Source organism: Lynx rufus, unplaced genomic scaffold (genome assembly GCF_022079265.1).
Source record: "Lynx rufus isolate CCGP_SWC_20201006 ecotype Redwood Valley unplaced genomic scaffold, mLynRuf1.p SCAF_30, whole genome shotgun sequence".
Taxonomy (NCBI): Eukaryota; Metazoa; Chordata; class Mammalia; order Carnivora; family Felidae; genus Lynx; species Lynx rufus.
The window spans coordinates 3829493-3849365 of NW_025814846.1; positions in this window are offsets into that span (position 1 = coordinate 3829493).

Genomic DNA, 19873 nt, shown 5'->3' on the forward strand with positions numbered 1-19873 from the left:
GCTTATTTGTTTTTCGGGTGTGGAGTTTGGTGAGCTCTTTATAGATTTTGGATACTAGCCCTTTGTCCGATATGTCATTTGCAAATATCTTTTCCCATTCCGTTGGTTGCCTTTTAGTTTTGTTGGTTGTTTCCTTTGCTGTGCAGAAGCTTTTTATCTTCATAAGGTCCCAGTAGTTCATTTTTGCTTTTAATTCCCTTGCCTTTGGGGATGTGCCGAGTAAGAGATTGCTACGGCTGAGGTCAGAGAGGTCTTTTCCTGCTTTCTCCTCTAGGGTTTTGATGGTTTCCTGTCTCACATTCAGGTCCTTTATCCATTTTGAGTTTATTTTTGTGAATGGTGTGAGAAAGTGGTCTAGTTTCAACCTTCTGCATGTTGCTGTCCAGTTCTCCCAGCACCATTTGTTGAAGAGACTGTCTTTTTTCCATTGGATGTTCTTTCCTGCTTTGTCAAAGATGAGTTGGCCATACGTTTGTGGGTCTAGTTCTGGGGTTTCTATTCTCTTCCATTGGTCTGTGTGTCTGTTTTTGTGCCAATACCATGCTGTCTTGATGATGACAGCTTTGTAGTAGAGGCTAAAGTCTGGGATTGTGATGCCTCCTGCTTTGGTCTTCTTCTTCAAAATTACTTTGGCTATTCGGGGCCTTTTGTGATTCCATATGAATTTTAGAATTGCTTGTTCTAGTTTTGAGAAGAATGCTGGTGCAATTTTGATTGGGATTGCATTGAATGTGTAGATAGCTTTGGGTAGTATTGACATTTTGACAATATTTATTCTTCCAATCCATGAGCAGGGAATGTCTTTCCATTTCTTTATATCTTCTTCAATTTCCTTCATCAGCTTTTTATAGTTTTCAGCATACAGATCTCTTACATCTTTGGTTAGATTTATTCCTAGGTATTTTATGCTTCTTGGTGCAATTGTGAATGGGATCAGTTTCTTTATTTGTCTTTCTGTTGCTTCGTTGTTAGTGTATAAGAATGCAACTGATTTCTGTACATTGATTTTGTATCCTGCAACTTTGCTGAATTCATGTATCAGTTCTAGCAGACTTTTGGTGGGGTCTATCGGATTTTCCATGTGTAGTATCATGTCATCTGCAAAAAGCGAAAGCTTGACTTCATCTTTGCCAATTTCGATGCCTTTGATTTCCTTTTGTTGTCTGATTGCTGATGCTAGAACTTCCAACACTATGTTAAACACCAGCGGTGAGAGTGGGCATCCCTGTCGTGTTCCTGATCTCAGGGAAAAAGCTCTCAGTTTTTCCCCGTTGAGGATGATGTTAGCTGTGGGCTTTTCATAAATGCCTGTTATGATGCTTAAGTATGTTCCTTCTATCCCGACTTTCTCAAGGGTTTTATTAAGAAAGATGCTGGATTTTGTCAAAGGCCTTTTCTGCATCGATTGACAGGATCATATGGTTCTTATCTTTTCTTTTATTAATGTGATGTATCACGTTGATTGATTTGCGAATGTTGAACCAGCCCTGCATCCCACGAATGAATCCCACTTGATCATGGTGAATAATTGTTTTTATATGCTGTTGAATTTGATTTGCTAGTATCTTATTGAGAATATTTGCATCCATATTCATCAGGGATATTGGCCTGTAGTTCTCTTTTTTTACTGGGTCTCTGTCTGGTTTAGGAATCAAAGTAATACTGGCTTCATAGAATGAGTCTGGAAGTTTTCCTTCCCTTTCTGTTTTTGGAATTGCTTGAGAAGGATAGGTATTATCTCTGATTAAACGTCTGGTAGATCTCCCCAGGGAAGCCATCTGGTCCTGGACTCTTATTTGTTGGGAGATTTTGATGCCTGATTCAATTTCTTCGCTTGTTATGGGTCTGTTCAAGCTTTCTATTTTCTCCTGATTGAGTTTTAGAAGGGTGTGGGTGTTTAGGAATTTGTCCATTTCTTCCAGGTTGTCCAGTTTGTTGGCCTGTAATTTTTCATAGTATTCTCTTATAATTGCTTGTATCTCTGAGGGATTGGTTGTAATAATTCCATTTTCATTCATGATTTTATCTATTTGGGTCATCTCCCTTTTCTTTTTGAGAAGCCTAGCTAGAGGTTTGTCAATTTTGTTTATTTTTTCAAAAAACCAACTCTTGGTTTCGTTGATCTGCTCTACAGTTTTTTTAGATTCTATATTGTGTATTTCTGCTCTGATCTTTATTATTTCTCTTCCTCTTCTGGGTTTAGGCTGCCTTTGCTGTTCTGCTTCTATTTCCTTTAGGTGTGCTGTTAGATTTCGTTTTTGGGATTTTTCTTATTTCTTGAGATAGGCCTGGATTGCCATGTATTTTCCTCTCAGGACTGCCTTCGCTGCATCCCAAAGCGTTTGGATTGTTGTGTTTTCATTTTCGTTTGTTTCCATATATTTTTTGATTTCTTCTCTAATTGCCTGGTTGACCCACTCATTCGTTAGTAGGGTGTTCTTTAACCTCCATGCTTTTGGAGGTTTTCCAGACTTTTTCCTGTGGTTGATTTCAAGCTTCATAGCATTGTGGTCTGAAAGTATGCATGGTATAATTTCAATTCTTGTAAACTTATGAAGGGCTGTTTTGTGACCCAGTATGTGATCTATCTTGGAGAATGTTCCATGTGCACTCGAGAAGAAAGTATATTCTGTTGCTTTGGGATGCAGAGTTCTAAATAGATCTGTCAAGTCCATCTGATCCAATGTATCATTCAGGGCCCTTTTTTCTTTATTGACCGTGTGTCTAGATGATCTATCCATTTCTGTAAGTGGAGTGTTAAAGTCCCCTGCAATTACCACATTCTTATCAAAAAGGTTGCTTAAGTTTATGAGTAATTGTTTTATATATTTGGGGGCTCCAATATTCGGCGCATAGACATTTATAACTGTTCACCTTTCCTGATGGATAGATCCTGTAATTATTATATAATGCCCTTCTTCATCTCTTGTTACAGCCTTTAATTTAACATCTAGTTTGTCTGATGTAAGTATGGCTACTCCAGCTTTCTTTTGGCTTCCAGTAGCATGATAAATTGTTCTCCATCCCCTCACTCTCAATCTAAAGGTGTCCTCAGGTCTAAAATGAGTCTCTTGTAGACAGCAAATAGATGGGTCTTGTTTTTTTATCCATTCTGATACCCTATGTCTTTTGGTTGGCGCATTTAGTCCATTTACATTCAGTGTTATTATAGCAAGATACGGGTTTAGAGTCATTGTGATGTCTGTATGTTTTATGCTTGTAGCGATGTCTCTGGTACTTTGTCTCACAGGATTCCCCTTAGGATCTCTTGTAGGGCTGCTTTAGTGGTGACGAATTCCTTCAGTTTTGTTTGTTTGGGAAGACCTTTATCTCTCCTTTTATTCTAAATGACAGACTTGGTGGATAAAGGATTCTTGGCTGCATATATTTTCTGTTCATCACATTGAAGATCTCCTGCCATTCCTTTCTGGCCTGCCAAGTTTCAAAAGAGAGATCAGTCAGGAGTCTTATAGGTCTCCCTTTATATGTTAGGGCACGTTTATCCCTTGTTGCTTTCAGAATTTTCTCTTTATCCTTGTATTTTGCCAGTTTGACTATGTATGTCATGCAGAAGATCGATTCAAGTTACGTCTGAAGGGAGTTCTCTGTGCCTCTTGGATTTCAATGCCTTTTTCCTTCCCCAGTTCAGGAAAGTTCTCAGCTATTATTTCTTCAAGTACACCTTCAGCATCTTTCCCTCTCTCTTCCTCCTCTGGGATACCAATTATGCGTATGTTATTTCTTTTTAGTGTATCACTTAGTTCTCTAATTTTCCCTTCATACTCCTGGATTTTTTTATCTCTCTTTCTCTCAGCTTCCTCTTTTTCCATAATTTTATCTTCTATTTCACCTATTCTCTCCTCTGCCTCTTCAATCCGAGTCGTGGACATTTCATTTTATTTTGCATCTCATTTAATGCGTTTTTCAGCTCCTCCTGACTGTTCCTTAGTCCCTTGATCTCTGTAGCAACAGATTCTCTGCTGTCCTCTATACTGTTTTCAAGCCCAGCGATTAATTTTATGACTATTATTCTAAATTCACTTTCTGTTATATCATTTAAATCCTTTTTGATCAGTTCATTAGCTGTTGTTATTTCCTGGAGATTCTTCTGAGGGGAATTCTTCTGCTTGGTCATCTTGGATAGTCCCTGGAGTGGTGTGGATCTGCAGAGCACTTCCCCTGTGCTGTGGTGTATAACTGGAGTTGGTGGCCAGGGCCGCAGTCAGACCTGATGTCTGCTCCCAGCCCACCGCTGGGGCCACAGTCAGACTGGTGTGTGCCTTCTCTTCCCCTCTCCTAGGGGCGGGATTCACTGTGGGGTGGTGTGGCCCGTCTGGGCTACTTGCACACTGCCAGGCTTGTGGTGCTGGGGATCTGGCGTATTAGCTGGGGTGGGTAGGCAAGGTGCACGGGGGCAGGAGAGGCAGGCTTAGCTTGCTTGTCCTTAGGTGATCCTCTTCAGGAGGGGCCCTGTGGCAGCGGGAGGGAGTGAGACCCGCCGCTGGAGGTGTGGCTCCGCACAAGCACAGCATTGTGTGCTTGTGCGGAGCGAGCAAGTTTCCTGGCAGGAACTGGTTCCCTTTGGGATTTTGGCTGGGGGATGGGCGAGGGAGATGGCGCTGGCTAGCACCTTTGTTCCCCGCCAAACTGAGCTCTGTCCTCCCGGGGTCAGCAACTCTCTCTCCCTTTGTCCTCCAGCCTTCCCGCTTTCCGAGCAGAGCTGTTAACTTATGACCTCCCAGATGCTAAGTCCCGCTTGCTGTTGGAACACACTCTGGCCTCTCCACTTTTGCAAGCCAGACTCGGGGTCTCTGCTTGACCGGCAGGCCGCCCCTCTGCCCCGGCTCCCTCTCGCCAGTCCGTGGATCGCGCACCGCCTCGCCGCCCTTCTTACCCTCTTCCGTGGGCCTCTCATCTGCGCTTGGCTCTGGAGACTCCGTTCTGCTAATCCCCTGGCGGTTTTCTGGGTTATTTAGGCAGGTGTAGGTGGAATCTAAGTGATCAGCAGGACGCGCGGTGAGCCCAGCGTCCTCCTATGCTGCCATCTTCCTAGTCTCAAATGTGATATATTTCTAGAATGGATTTTTATTCATCAATTTAAAAGAATGAAGCACTAATTTACTCTATAAAATTAATAAGTGAAAGAAGCCATACAGTAGAGGTCACATATTATATAATTCTTTTCATATGCAATGTCCAGAATAGGAAAATCTATAGAGACAGAAGGTAGAATAATGGTTGGTACAGCCTGGTTGCTAGAGGCAGGTTTCTTGGGAAATGGGGAGTGACTGCTAATGAGCATAGGCTTATTTTTTTGAGGTGATGAAAATATTCTAAAATTTATTGTGGTGATCATTGCTCAATTTTGTGAATATGCAAAAAAGCATTAAAAGTGTACATTTTAAATGTGTGGATTATATAGTATATGAACTATGTATCAATAAAATTGTTAAAAAAAAAGATAGGTCTGTTGCAGTAAAGTATTGGTTAGATACAAGAGTGACTGTAGTTTTCAGTTCTCCCAAAATAGTTATTTAAAGAACTGAAGAGTGTACTGTTTAATATTTGTTTAAAGTTAAGAGGTTCCAATTTACTGTTTACTGATAAAGGCAGGATAAAAATGTAAAATAGTTCATATTTTCTCCTTTATTTTTCATTCACTTATTTAGTTTAACAAGGTAGTTTTACATAAGCTCACATCAACCACAGAAAGTAAGCATTTTTTAAACCACATGATGTACAATTTTCAATTGGGTTCCACATTAAATAGTCTAATGCCTCTCTTAAATTTTTTGGTCAACCAAACTCTCCCCACATCTTTGGGCTCCGTGGTTTTTTTTTTTTTTTAATGTGTTAGTTCTGGCTACAAGTAAGCTTGGCTTTGCTTTGCACAATCTCAGAATAAGTAAATCAGGAAAATGAAAAACGTTATATGAATAGGGCAAATAAAAATTTGAGTATATGAACTGGTAGTACAATGTGAAGAAAACAGAAGAATAGAGTTAAAACAAATGAGCAGCAGAACCACCTTTTTTTTGTTCCCTGGTGAATTAGATAAAATCAAATTACAGGTTACTGAGTTAAAAATTTTACTACTAAACAAGGATTACTGCTAAACCCAATTCAGTAGAGTCTAGGTAGGTTTTGGGATATGAGACTGGGAATAGGAGGAATGGGATAAATTCTTTAAAGTGAAAAGATTTGAGACCACATCTGTCCTATTTTAAGAAAGCATCCTCTTGTGTTAATTGTGTTGGGAATATCTGAGTTTGTGGGTTAGGTAAACACTGGGCTGGATAGAGATGGTCCATTGTAAATTAGGGCTACCTCCAGATATTTATTGGTTATATCAGCAGGACAAGTCAAGATTTACTTTGGGATATGAAATCATTTTAGTGGGTGGTAACGAAAGCTTAAAACAAATGGATAGAATTAAGTTAAGATGATAGAGTAATAAGAGGTCCTTATGCTTGCCTTGTCCCTCAAACACAGATAGTTAAATATCAAATTATTCAGAACACCCTGGAAATCGATCTGAGGAATGAGAGAACAAACTGCACAACTAGAAGGGGAGAAGAGGTCATATTGTGGAAGGTAGGAGGTACAGAGATGTGATTTGGGGAGAAAGAATCATGAATGTTGGAGAGGACAGGGAGCCCTGATCATGGGGAGAGAGAGAGAGAGAGAGAGAGAGAGAGAGAGACAGAGACAGAGAGACAGAGAGAGACAGAGAGAGAAATACACAAAGGATTGCATAAGAAAAACAAGTCCCCCAAACCATTGACTGGGAAACAAGAGGGGCTTATTATCACAAGTTTTTCACAAAGTCAGAAGTTTTAGAAGTCTGCACCATCACCAGGGTTGAGCCTGGTGGACATAGCAGTGTTCCTGTGGAGGAGGCAGAGGCCTGGAAGCAGACCGCGTGCTTTGAAGATCCAATGGGAGAGATAGTTCCCCTTCTGGTATTGCATTAAGGAGAGGCAACATTGCTTCTCAGGGGTCAAAAGAGCCAGCAGGGTCCAGTGAGCTTCCCTGTTCATTAGCATAGGAACAAAAGCAGCTGCTCAGGGCAGCTAACTGGGATGTTGGATGCTGGATTTTTGTTACACTTTACAATAAATTCCAAGGCTTTCTGTGGTACTGTGACTGTTTTTTTGGGGGGACAACTAGCACCACCCACAGCATGGTGAGACCCTCCTCGAGAGGACAAACACAGGTCCTTAACACACCTAAGATTTGGGGTTTTGAAACCCAGCTCCATGCCTGAGATAAAATACAAGAGCACTACACTGCAGGGCAGGTAGATGGCTCAGACACAGATAAGGTGAAGGCAAAGATCTGGCAGAAGCCTAAGACACAAGAAGGGAGATTGTTTGCTCTTTTGTGAGGGCTCCCTGCACAGCAGCTAGCATGAACTCTCCACTCCATGGAAGAGAGTGGGCTGTCACCATTTTTCACCCTTCCCATCAGCATTGAAAGACTTCAGCAAGCTCACAGTGCATACATAGAGGCTTGAACTGCTTAAACCAAGCTCCCAGCCCCTGCAATCTGCAAGTGCCTTTTTAAGTAGGACAAATGTGATTGAGAACCAGAGCAGCAGGACCCTTCTCCAGAAGACCAGCACAAACCCCCTGCATACACCAGGCCTACTGAACATAGAGTCCTGAACATATTTCAGCTCTAGTGGAAATAGACCCAAGCACAGGTGTTCCTAACACAAAAAAATTGAGACCTAGAAAAAATGCATGGATGGAAGAATTCATCCCAAAAGGAAGAACAAGAACAGGCTACAAAAAGGGAGGCAATCAAAACAGATATAAGTAATATACCTGAACCAGAATTTAAAACAGCAAGCATAAGGATACTAGCTGGGTTTGAGAAAAGCATAGAAGACACCAGGGAGTCCCTCACTACAGAGATAAAAGACCTAAAAACTAGACCGGTTGAAATAGAAAATGTTAGATGCAAAACCGACTGTGTGTAATGACCACAAGGATGGAAGAAACATATGAATGAATAAGTGATATAGAAGGTAAAATTATGGAAAATAATGAAGTTGAAATGAGGAAGGGAAGAAAAAATACTGGATCACGAATGTAGACTTAGGGAACTCAGTGACTCCATAAAGCGTAATACCATTCTTATCATAGGAGTCCCAGAAGAAGAGAGGGAAAAAAAGGAAGAAGGCTTATTGAAGTAAATTATACTGAAAACTTCCCTAATATTGAGGAGGAACTAGACATCCAAATTCAGGAGGCACAGAGAACTCCCATCAAAATAAACAAAAGCTGGTCAATATCAAGACATATAGTAATAAAATTTGCAAAATACAGAGGTATGGAAAGAATCCTGAAAGCAACAAGGGAACAGAAATCCATAAGCTACAAGGGAAGAAAATTAGGTTAGAAGCAGATCTTTCCACAGGAACCTGGCAGGTCAGAAGGGAGTGGCATGATGTATTCAACATGCTGAATGGGAAAACTATGCAGCCAAGAATACTTTATCCAGAAAGGCTATCAATCAGAATAGAAGGAGAGATAGTTTCCCAGACAAACAAAAACTAAAGGAGCACGTGACCACTATATCACCCCTACAAGAAATATTAAAGGGGACTCTTTGGTTGACAGCAAAAGACTGTAAGCAACAAAGACCAGAAAGGAATAGAGAAAATCTCCAGAAACAATAACTTTACAGGTAATAGAATGGCAGAAATTCATCTCTATCAATAATCACTTTGAAAAAATTTTGTAACATTTATTTATTTTTGAGAGAGACAGAGACAGACTGAAAGCTGGGGAGGGGCAGAGAGAGAGGGAGACACACAGTCCAAAGTGGGATCCAGGCTCTGAGCTAGCAGTTCAGAGCCCGACATAGGCCTTGAACACATGGACTGCAAGATCATGACCTGAGCTGAAGTCAGCTGCTTAACTGACTGAGCCACCAGGCGCCCTATCAATAGTCACTTTGAATATAAATGGACTAAGTGCTTCAATTGAAAGACATCAGGTACGAGAATGGATAAAAAAAAAAAGATTCATCTATATGCTGCCTACAAGACAGTCATTTTATTTTATTTTATTTTATTTTATTTTATTTTATTTATTTTTTTTGCTATTTTATTCACCTCCACATTCAGTTCTATCTCATTTTATTTATTTATTTATTTATTTATTATTTTTTTATTATTGTATGCATTTTTTTCCAATATATGAAATTTATTGTCAAATTGGTTTCCATACAACACCCAGTGCTCATCCCAAAATGTGCCGTCCTCAATACCCATCACCCATCCTCCCCTCCCTCCCACCCCCCATCAACCCTCAGTTTGTTCTCAGTTTTTAAGAGTCTCTTATGCTTTGGCTCCCTCCCACTCTAACCTCTTTTTTTTTTCCTTCCCCACCCCCATGGGTTTCTGTTAAGTTTCTCAGGATCCACATAAGAGTGAAAACATATGGTATCTGCAAGACAGTCATTTTAGACCTAAAGACACTTCCAGATTGAAAGTGAGGGTATAGAGAACCATCTGTCATGCTAATGGACATCAAAAGAAAGCCAGAGTAGCCATACTTACATCAGGCAAGCTAGGTTTTAAGCCAAAGACTGTACAGATATTAAGAAGAACATTATATAAAATTAGAGACCTATCCATCAAGAAGATCTAACAATTGTAACTATTTATGCTCCCAACTGGAAAGCACCCAAATGCATAAATCAATTAATAACAAACATAAAGAAACTCCTTGATAATAACTCAATAATGGTAGGAGACTTTAACAACTTTTTTAAATGTTTATTTATTTTCGGGAGAAAGAGAGAGAGAGAGAGAGATGGAGCACAAGTGGGGAAGGGACAGAGAGAGAGGGAGACAGAATCTGAAGCAGACTCCAGGCTCTGAGCTGTCAGCACAGAGCCCAATGCTGGACTCGAATTCATGAACTGTGAGATCATGTCCTGAGCCAAAGTTGGACAATCAACCAACTGAGCCACCCAGGTGCCCCCAATAATGGTAGGAGACTTTAACACCCCACTTACAACAATGGGCAGACCATCTAAGGAGAAAATCAACAAGGAAACAATGGCTTTGAATGACACGCTGACCTGATAGATGTAATAGATATATTCAGAACATTTCATCCTAAAGCAGCAGAGTACACATTCTTTCTCGAGTGCACATGAAACATTCTCCAGAATAGATCACTTACTGGGTCAAAATTTGGGCTTCAACAAGTAGAAAAATGTTGAGATGATATCATGCATGTTTTCTGACCACATCACTATGAAACTTGAAGTTAACCACAAGAAACAATTTGGAAGACCACAAAAGTCAATTGAGCTTGATTTCAAGAGTCAATTGACTCTTGATTTCAGCTCGGGTCATGATCTCATGGTCGTGAGATTGAGGCCTGCCTTTGGTTCTGTGCTGTGGAGGCTGCTTAAGATTATCTCTCTCCCTTTTTCTTCGGCCCTCTTCTACTTGTACTCTTAATCACTCTCTCAAAAAAAATACATAGAAGCCAATGAAAATGAAAACACAACAGATCAATACCATTGGGATGAAGCAAAGGCAGTTATAAGAGGGAGATATAAAGTAATACAGGCCTACCTAAGGAAGCAAAACGTCTCAAATACACAACCTAACCTTAAACCTAATGGAGCTAGGAAAGGAAGAGCAAATAAAGTCTAAAGCCAGCAGAAGAAGGGATGGAATAAAGGTTAGAGCAGAAATAAATGAGATAGAAACAAAAAAAGCAGTCCAACATATCAATGACACTAAGACCTGATTCCTTGAAAGAATTTACAAAATTTATAAACCTTAGCCAGACTTATCAAAAAGAAAAGAGAAAGGACCCAAATAAATATAATCATAGATGAAATAGGAGAGATCACAACCAACACCACAGAAATACAAACAATTATAAGAGAGTATTATAAAAAATATATGCCAACAAGCTGGGAAAACTGGAAGAAATGGATAAATTCCTAGAAACATATAAACTGAAAAATGGAGGCAGGAAGAAATAGAAAATTTGAACAGACCCATAACCAGCAAAGAAAAAAAAACCCTCAATAGAATAGGGGTAGGGGGAACATACCTCAAATCATTAAGGCCATATACGAAAGACCCACAGCTAATATCATCCTCAATGGGGAAAAACTGAGAGGTTTTCCTCTATAGTCAGGAACAAGACAGGGATGTCCAGTCTCACCATTGTTATTTAATATAGTACTGTAAGTCCTAGCCTCAGCAATCAGACAACAAAAAGAAATAAAAGGCATCCAAATCAGCAAAGAACTCAAACTGTTATTTGCAGACAACATGATACTCTATGTAGAATATCTGAAAGACTCTACCTAAAAAATTGCTAGGACTAATATATGTATTCAGAAAAATAGCAGGAAATAAAATCAACATACAGAAATCGGTTGCATTTCTATATACCAGTGATGAAGCAGCAAAAGGGGAAATCAAGGAATAGATCCCACTTACAATTGCACCAAGACCCATAAGATACCTAGGGATAAATCTAACTAAAGAGGTAAAAGATCTGTACTCTGAAAACTATGGAGCACTTATGAAAGAAGTTGAAGATTACATGAAGAAAGGGAAAGGCATTCCTTGCTCATGGATTGGAAGAACAAATATTGTTAAAATGCCTATACTATCAAAAGCAATCTACACATTTAATGAAATCCCTATCAAAATACCACCAGCTGTTTTCACAAAGCTAGAACAAATAATCCTAAAATTTGTATGGAATCACAAAAGACCCTGAGTAGCAAAAGCAATCTTGAAACAAAACAAAACAAAACAAAACAAAACAGCAGGGCTGGAGGTATCACAATTTTGGACCTTAAGCTGTATTACAAAGCTGTTGTCATCAAGACAGTATGGCACTGGCACAAAAACAGACACATAGATCAATGGAACAGAATAGAAAATCCAGAATTGGACCCACAACTCTATGGTCAACTCATCTTCAATGAAGCAGGAAAGAATATCGAAAAGAAAGAAGATAGTCTCTTCAACAAATGATGTTGTGAAAACTGTACAGCAACATGTAGGATAATGAATCTGGACCACTTTCTACACCATACACAAAAATAAATTCAAAATGGATAAAAGACCTAAATGTGAGACAGAAAACCATCAAAATCATGGAAGAAAACACAGGCAGTAAACAGTTTGACCTCAGCCAAAGCAACTTCTTATGAGACATGTTGTTGGAGGCAAGGGAAACACAAGCCAGCTTGAAGTATTGGGACTTCATCAAGTTAAAAAGATTCTGCACAGTGAAGGAAATAATCAACAAAACTAACAGGCATCCTTAGGAATGGGAGAAAATATTTGCAAATGACCTATTTGATAAAGAGGGGGCACGTGGGTGGCTCATTTGGTTGATCATCTGACTCTTGATTTCAGCTCAGCTCATGATCCCAGGGTTGTGGGGTCAACCCCCAAGTCAGGCTCTGTGCTGAGTGTGGGGCCTGTTTAAGATTCTCTTTTTCTCTCCCTCTGCCCCTCTCCCCCACTTTTGTGTACTCTCTCGCTCTCTAAAATAAACAAAAAAGTGTTTGTATCCAAATCTCTAAAGAACTTACAAAATTCAACACCCACCAAAAACAAATAATACAGTAAAAAAAAATTGGCAGAAGAAATGAATAGACATTTTTACAAAGAAGACATCCAGATTGTCAACAGACACATGAAAACATGGTCAACATTTCTCATCACCAGGGAAATACAAATCAAAACCACAATGGGATACCTCTTCACACCTGTCAGAAAGACTAAAATTAACAATACAGGAAACAAAAGATGTTGTTGAGGATGTGGAGAAAGTGGAACCCTCTTACTCTGTTTGTGAGCATGCAAAGTGGTGCAGTGACTCTGGAAAATAGTACAGAGGTTTCTCAAAAAGTTAAAAATAGAACTACCCTATTATCTAGCCATTGTACTGCTAGGTATCTACCCAAAGGATACAAAAAATACTGATTTGAAGGGGCACATGAACTGCAATATTTATAACAGCATTATAAACAATAACCACATTATGGAAAGAGCCCAAATATCCATTGATTGATGAGTGGATAAAGAATATGGGGTATACATATTCAATGGAATATTACTCAGCCATTAAAAAGAATGAAATCTTGCCACTTGCAACAATATGAATGGAGCTAGTGTGTATTATGCTAAGCAAAATAAGTCAATTAGAGAAAAACAAATACCATATGATCTCACTCATGTGTGGAATATAAGAAACAAAACATATGAACATAGGGGAAGGGGAAAAATTGAGAGGGAAGCAAACCATAAGAGACTCTTAATTATAGAGAACAAACTGAGGGTTGATGGAAGGAATGTGGGTAGGGGATGGGACAAATGGGTGATGGGCATTAAGGAAGGCACTTGTTATGATTAGCACTGGATGTTGTATGTAAGTGATGAATCACTAAATTCCACTCCTGAACCCAATATTACAGTATATGTAAACTAACTAGAACTTAATTGACACTTTGAAAGAAAAAAGTTTTTAAAAAATGAAATAGACCACAATTTCTTTATCCATTCATTAGTTGATGGACATTTAGGCTCCTTCCATAATTTGGCTATTGTTGAAAGTATATACAATGGAATACTACTTGGCAATGAGAAAGAATGAAATATGGCCTTTTGTAGCAACGTGGATGGAACTGGAGAGTGTTATGCTAAGTGAAATAAGTCATACAGAGTAATACAGATACCATATGTTTTCACTCCTATGTGGATCTTGAGAAACTTAACAGAAGACCATGGGGGATGGGAAGGGAAAAAAAAGTTAGAGAGGGAGGGAGCCAAACCATAAGAGACCCTTAAAAACTGAGAATAAACTGAGGGTCGATGGGGGTGGGAGGGAGGGGAAAGTGAGTGATGGGCATTGAGGAGGGCACCTGTTGGGATGAGCACTGGGTGTTTTATGGTAATGAATTTGACAACAAATTTCATATTAAAAAAAAAAAGAGTTGGATGCTTAGCTGACTGAGCCAACCAGGCACCCGTAGCCTGGAAGGCATTGTAATGCAATGGCAAAAAGTGGCTTCAGATTCATACATGGATTTAAATCTCTAGTACATCATTTAATTTCTGGGTGATCTTGGCCAAGTAGCTTAAATTCTCTGAGTTTTGGTTTCTTCATCTGTAAAATGAAGGTGACAATAAGTTTCTCACAGAGTTGTCATGCAAAGTAAAGGAGACCATTTATGTAAAGTACCTGGCATAAGAGAAGTCATCAACCTATGCTATCCCCTAGTCCTATACTTCTTTTTTTTTATTTAAAAATTTTTAAATGTTTATTTATTTTTGAGAAAGGGAGAGACAGACAGAGTGTGAGCAGGGGAGGGGCAGAGAGAGAGGGAGACACATAATCCGAAGCAGACTTCAGGCTCTGAGCTGTCAGCCCAGAGTCTGATGTGGGGCTCGAACTCATGAACCTTGAGATCATGACCTGAGCCGAAGTTGGGTGGGATGCTCAACCGACTGAGCTGCCCAGGTGCCCCTATAGCCTTCTATTTCTTAATCTTACTTCCCGTCTGGTTTCTCTTCTTGTTACTGATATATCCCAGTTAACTTATGCATCTTTTCTCCCTTTTTGTGAAAGAAGAACTGTAACATTTTAGGACAAACACACTTAAGATTTTTTACAAGAAACACAAGGGTTATAAAATATTACTTTATATCATCAATATAAAACTCTCTTAAAACCTATCTCACAAATTACTGAAGCTTAAGAAACACCTTTTGGAAAATTACCTTTCTTTCCAGGCTCCCAGAGCATTTAAAAAACCCTCCTGGGGCACCTGAGTGGCAAAGCCTGCTTCAGATCCTCTGTCTCCTTCTCTCTCTCTGCCTCTCTGTCTCTCAAAAATAAATAAATATTTTAAAAAACCCTTTCCATATATATGTATTTCCACATGTGGATAAGAGCAAATGACAAACAAGTATTGTAATGAAATATTTTAATGAAGCCAGCTGTGGTCCCAGATGGGAGAGATGAAGCAGAAGCTGGCATATTAAATTAATATTGGATATTTATTTTATTTTCTTGGGGACGTATATTGCCTTTCCTAAAAATCTATCACATATGGTTTCTTTACTTTCCTTCTATTTATACCTTGCAAATTGTGAAAACAATTTGAAATTTATAAGAGGCTGATCTGCTTCTTTGGGTTAACGGTTATGGTTCTGATTCCAGCATGAAGGACAGATAGACACATCAAGCTGATAAGCTCCTATCCTGGATGAACCTAAGCTGATGAGACTTATAGCTGTCCTGCAACTCCACATTAGAGTAATCCACTAAAATGATTAACTCCAGGATTTCAGGTTTTGGTTCTTAAAACCTGAAAGGGAGTCTTGGCTGTGTTGATATGCTGCGGACTCTTTGAATGTCCTAAAAGTTGAGAAACATATTTAACCAGACCACAAATCAGGATAGAGTTTCTGTGTTAGGTGAAGTGTAAATTTCCTCTGAGAATGTTTTTGTTTTTGTTTTCCTATAATGATGATGAACAGGGACCAAGTTGTGGTTTTATATAAATAGTAATGTTTCTCTAGGAATATCATTGTGAGCAATCTCACTCCTTTCTGCCTCTGATGCTGTTCATTGGAACAAGAGCAATGAAAAAGCTTTGAACTCAACCAACATTTATTGAGGGGTTATTATATTCCAGGCACTTTCACATACATTACTATAGTTAATTCTTAGAAAAATTTTTTACGAATATATTATTTCAAGGAGAGTAAACATGACTTACTCAGGTCACAGAGATTCTAAGGGGTGGAGTTAGACCATATTTCAGCTCTGTATTACCTATATTGTTCGAAGCTCTGTGTTCTTCCCACAGCATCACAGCTAAAATAGAGTGATTCCTCATCTCTGCCCTGTATTAAGACTCTGTCCTGTATTAGAGGTGGTGTTATCTTTACATACAAGAAATAGGGAAAATGGGATTTGTATTCCCCAATATTTTTTACAAAGTTTATTTTTAGATCAGTTTTAAGGTCATAGCAAAATTGAGAGGGAGGTACAGAGATTTCCCATAAAGCCCTCCACCAACACATGTACAGCCTCCCTCATAATCAACATCTCCCACCAGAGTGGCACATTTGTTACAGTTAATGAACCTACATTAACACATCATAATCACCCAAAGTCCACAGTTTACATTAGGGTTCACTCTTGGTGTTGTACATTCTATGAGTTTGGACAAATGTATAATGGCATGTATCCACCATTATAGCAGCATACATAGTATTTTCACTGCCCTAAAAATCCTCTTTTACTCCATCTATTCATCTCTCTTCTCCCTTTACACACCCTCTGGCCCAAACCATATTTTTACTGTCTTCATAGTTGTGTCTTTTCCAGAATGTCATAATGTTGGCTTCATACAGTAGGTAGCCTTTTCGGATTGGTTTCTTTAACTAATATGCATTTAAGTTTCCTTCATATTTTTTTGTCTTGATAGCTCCTTTCTTATTAGCAACGAATGAAATTCCATTGTACAGATATAACACAGCTTATTTGTACATTTACCTACAGAAGGACCTCTTGGGTCCTCCCAAGTTTTGGTAATCCTGAATTACCAAAGCTGAGACAGCCAAAAGAGGACCAATTTCTAAATACTCAACATCCTTTAGTACTGTTTCCTAAAAAAACTATTTGCATGAGAACTCATCTTCTCTTTGTCTTTCCCACTTGCTTTTCCAAGTTTCTCAAAATGAAAGCATACTTTTCAAAGGTCAAGAATTTTACTATGGTATATTGACCCAGGGTGTAAATAACTCTTGGTGCTAAGCAAAGCAACAATTTCACAAATTGATGTCCAGGAATCTTCTTTAAGTTGAGGCCCTATAACTACCCCTTCCCCATCCACCTCACTAAGACCTGCATTTCCAATAAAGTTTATGTTTTATGTTTAATAATGACAAATACCATAGGATTTCACTCATGTGGAATTTAAGAAACAAAATAAGCAAGTGGAAAAAAAGAGAGAGAGATGCAAACCAAGAAATAGACTCTTAATTACAGAGAAAAAAAGTGATGGTTATCAGAGGGGAGGTGGGTTGGATGATGGGTTAAATAGGTGATAGGCATGAAGGAGGGCACTTGTTATGAGGAGCACCGGGTGTTGTATGGAAGTGTTCAATCACCATATTGTATACCCGAAACTAAATATTATACTGTATGGTAACTAACTGAAATTTAAATAAAAAACTTAAAAAAAACCCTGAATGACCAAACTTACCCAGTCAAATAATGTAAGGTAATTAATTGACTCAAATCTTTGATCCATGAAACAAGATATCCTAAGGATAGCAGCACAATCCTATTCTATGGTTCATATTGACAGAAGGGTTTATGACCTTGATGTTGGTTTTCAGGATACCCTAATTGTATAATGGCTATTTGAGGTTTGTTGCTACAAATAAAATTTATGAGATCTGAAAAAAATTTCATGCTATTTTTATGTATTGTGTATGAATAACAATAGCAACTGTAACTCAGTCTAGAAAACTTTTTATACTTGGAGCCTATGATCACAAGGAAATAAAAATAATTCAATATCTATTTATGGACATGTCTTTTTTGCAGAGAAATTCAATATGGTGATCAATAGGAGACTTTCAAGTATGAAAATATATTGTAATACAATTCTGTGCGGAGAATGCGATGGACATTTGATTTCAAGAAGAAAAAGAAACAATGTAAGTTTTCTGAAGGTTAAAGGAAAGTTTACACTTTCGTGTTTAATGTTTGATAGTAGGCATCAAATTGCTCTGGTATTTAGAAACCAATGAAAACCTTTAATTTTTTTTAATGTTTATTTATTTCTGAGACACAGAGAGACAGAGCATGAGTCGGGAAGGGGCAGAGAGAGAGGGAGACACAGAATCAGAAGCAGGCTCCAGGCTCTGAGCTGTCACCACAGAGCCTGACGCGGGGCTCAAACTCACAAACCGTGAGATCATGACCTGAGGCGACTTTGGCCGCTCAACCGACTGAGCCACCCAGATGCCCCCCAATGAAAGTGTAATATAACAGTTTTATTTTAAGTTGTCCATATGTATAGTATGCTAGATATTATACCTTTTGCAACTATTTAAACATGATGAAAAAATTTAGATATCAACCTAAAAATATGTGAGGTAGTACATAGCTTCTCAAAATTCTTCTGGGGGTTATGTGGATAAAAGTTTGAAGATCCCAAAAGTTTGAAGATCGCCGGGTTGTTGTGAGGGTTAGTTATAATCTGTGAAAAGCTTCTAGGATAATGCTCAATTAATGCACCTAATATTTGAAGGACTGAATTCTAATTTTAACCCTCTTTCTTATCTGGTATTTGATACAGGGCATATGTTTTCCTCTGCACTTTAGCCTCATTGTCTGGATAAAGGCTAAAACAGAAGGCTATACAAACACTTTGAATATAGAAAGTTAGACAAGCATGAATGTACCTAACATCAGTAATATCAATGGTATTGATTATAGTGATGAAACCAGGTACAGACTTTGTTATAGCAGATATGCAATAAATGCTTGTCAAATTAGTGAATGAATGCTATAAGGAACCTTGGTAGAATGAGAGACCGTATACTCTTTAGTGGGCACCTTCTTTAGTATGTGCATTGGTGTTTTTAAAGCCCATTTCTTGCATTTTCTCATGAAGGTAAAAGGAGTAGGAAATAAAATCCTTCGCTGGGATGTGGCTACTCATTAATTTTCTGAAGGTGTTTCTTCATTGGACTCTATTATACTGTGGTATAGTACAGTGGTTAAAAGTAGTGGCTCTAGAACCAGCCAGGTTAAGCTCAAGTTCAAAAACTGTCACTTAACTAGCTGTGTGTCTTTGGGCAAGTCAGTTAACTTCTCTTCAACTCAGGTATCTTTAAATGGGTATAATAATAATAATACTAACTTCATAGGATTGTTTTGAGGATTAATGAAGTGGGTTTATAGGATTATAGGTTTGCGGACAGAAGAATGTTCCTGCCAAATATGCCCATGTCCTAATCTTTGGAACTTGTGAATATGTTACCTTACAGGGTAAGGACAATAACAACAACAACAACAACTTTGCGGATGTGATTAAGTTAAGGATCTTGAGATGGGGAGATAATCCTGTGTTATTTGGTTGGTTCTTATAAGTGAAAGAGGGAGGCAGGAGAGTCAGTTCAGAGCAATGCAGTGGGAGAAAGGCTTGATCAGCCATTACTGCCTTTGAAGATGGAGGAAGGAGGCTATGAGCCCAGGAATGTGGACAGCTTCTAGAAGCTGGAAAAGGCAAGGAAGTGAATTCTTTCCTAGAGCCTCCAGAAAGGAAAACAGCCCTCTGACATCTTGGTTTTGACCCAGTGAGGTCCATTTCTGATTTCTGACTTCCGGAACCATAAGATAAGATAGAACTATAAGAAATAGAACAGCAATACAGGTGGCTTGGTCATTATTACTCTATTTACAACTCTCTTCAGTTCTGGCTTTTCCTGGCTTTCATCACAGGGCAATGTAATCTAAACACTTCTTCAAAATAAAAATGGATCCTTTTGCCCATGTACACATGATTTTCCAACCCGTAACTACTTTTGATCTCAAGGCATTGGCCTGTAACAGTGGCCTCAGTTCTACCTTGGACAATGAACAAGAGATCTCTTGGGTAAGCTGCAAGACAATTTATAACAACCTCTTCTTAGATTTTCCACTTACACATTGAAAATCATGTGCTTTAATGAAAAACCTATACAGTGAGTTGAGTCACAAATCCATATTCTGAGGTCCTATTCAGAAAAAAGTGAACTCCTAAGTATGGTCTTTCCTTTGGCAGGGGATTTCTG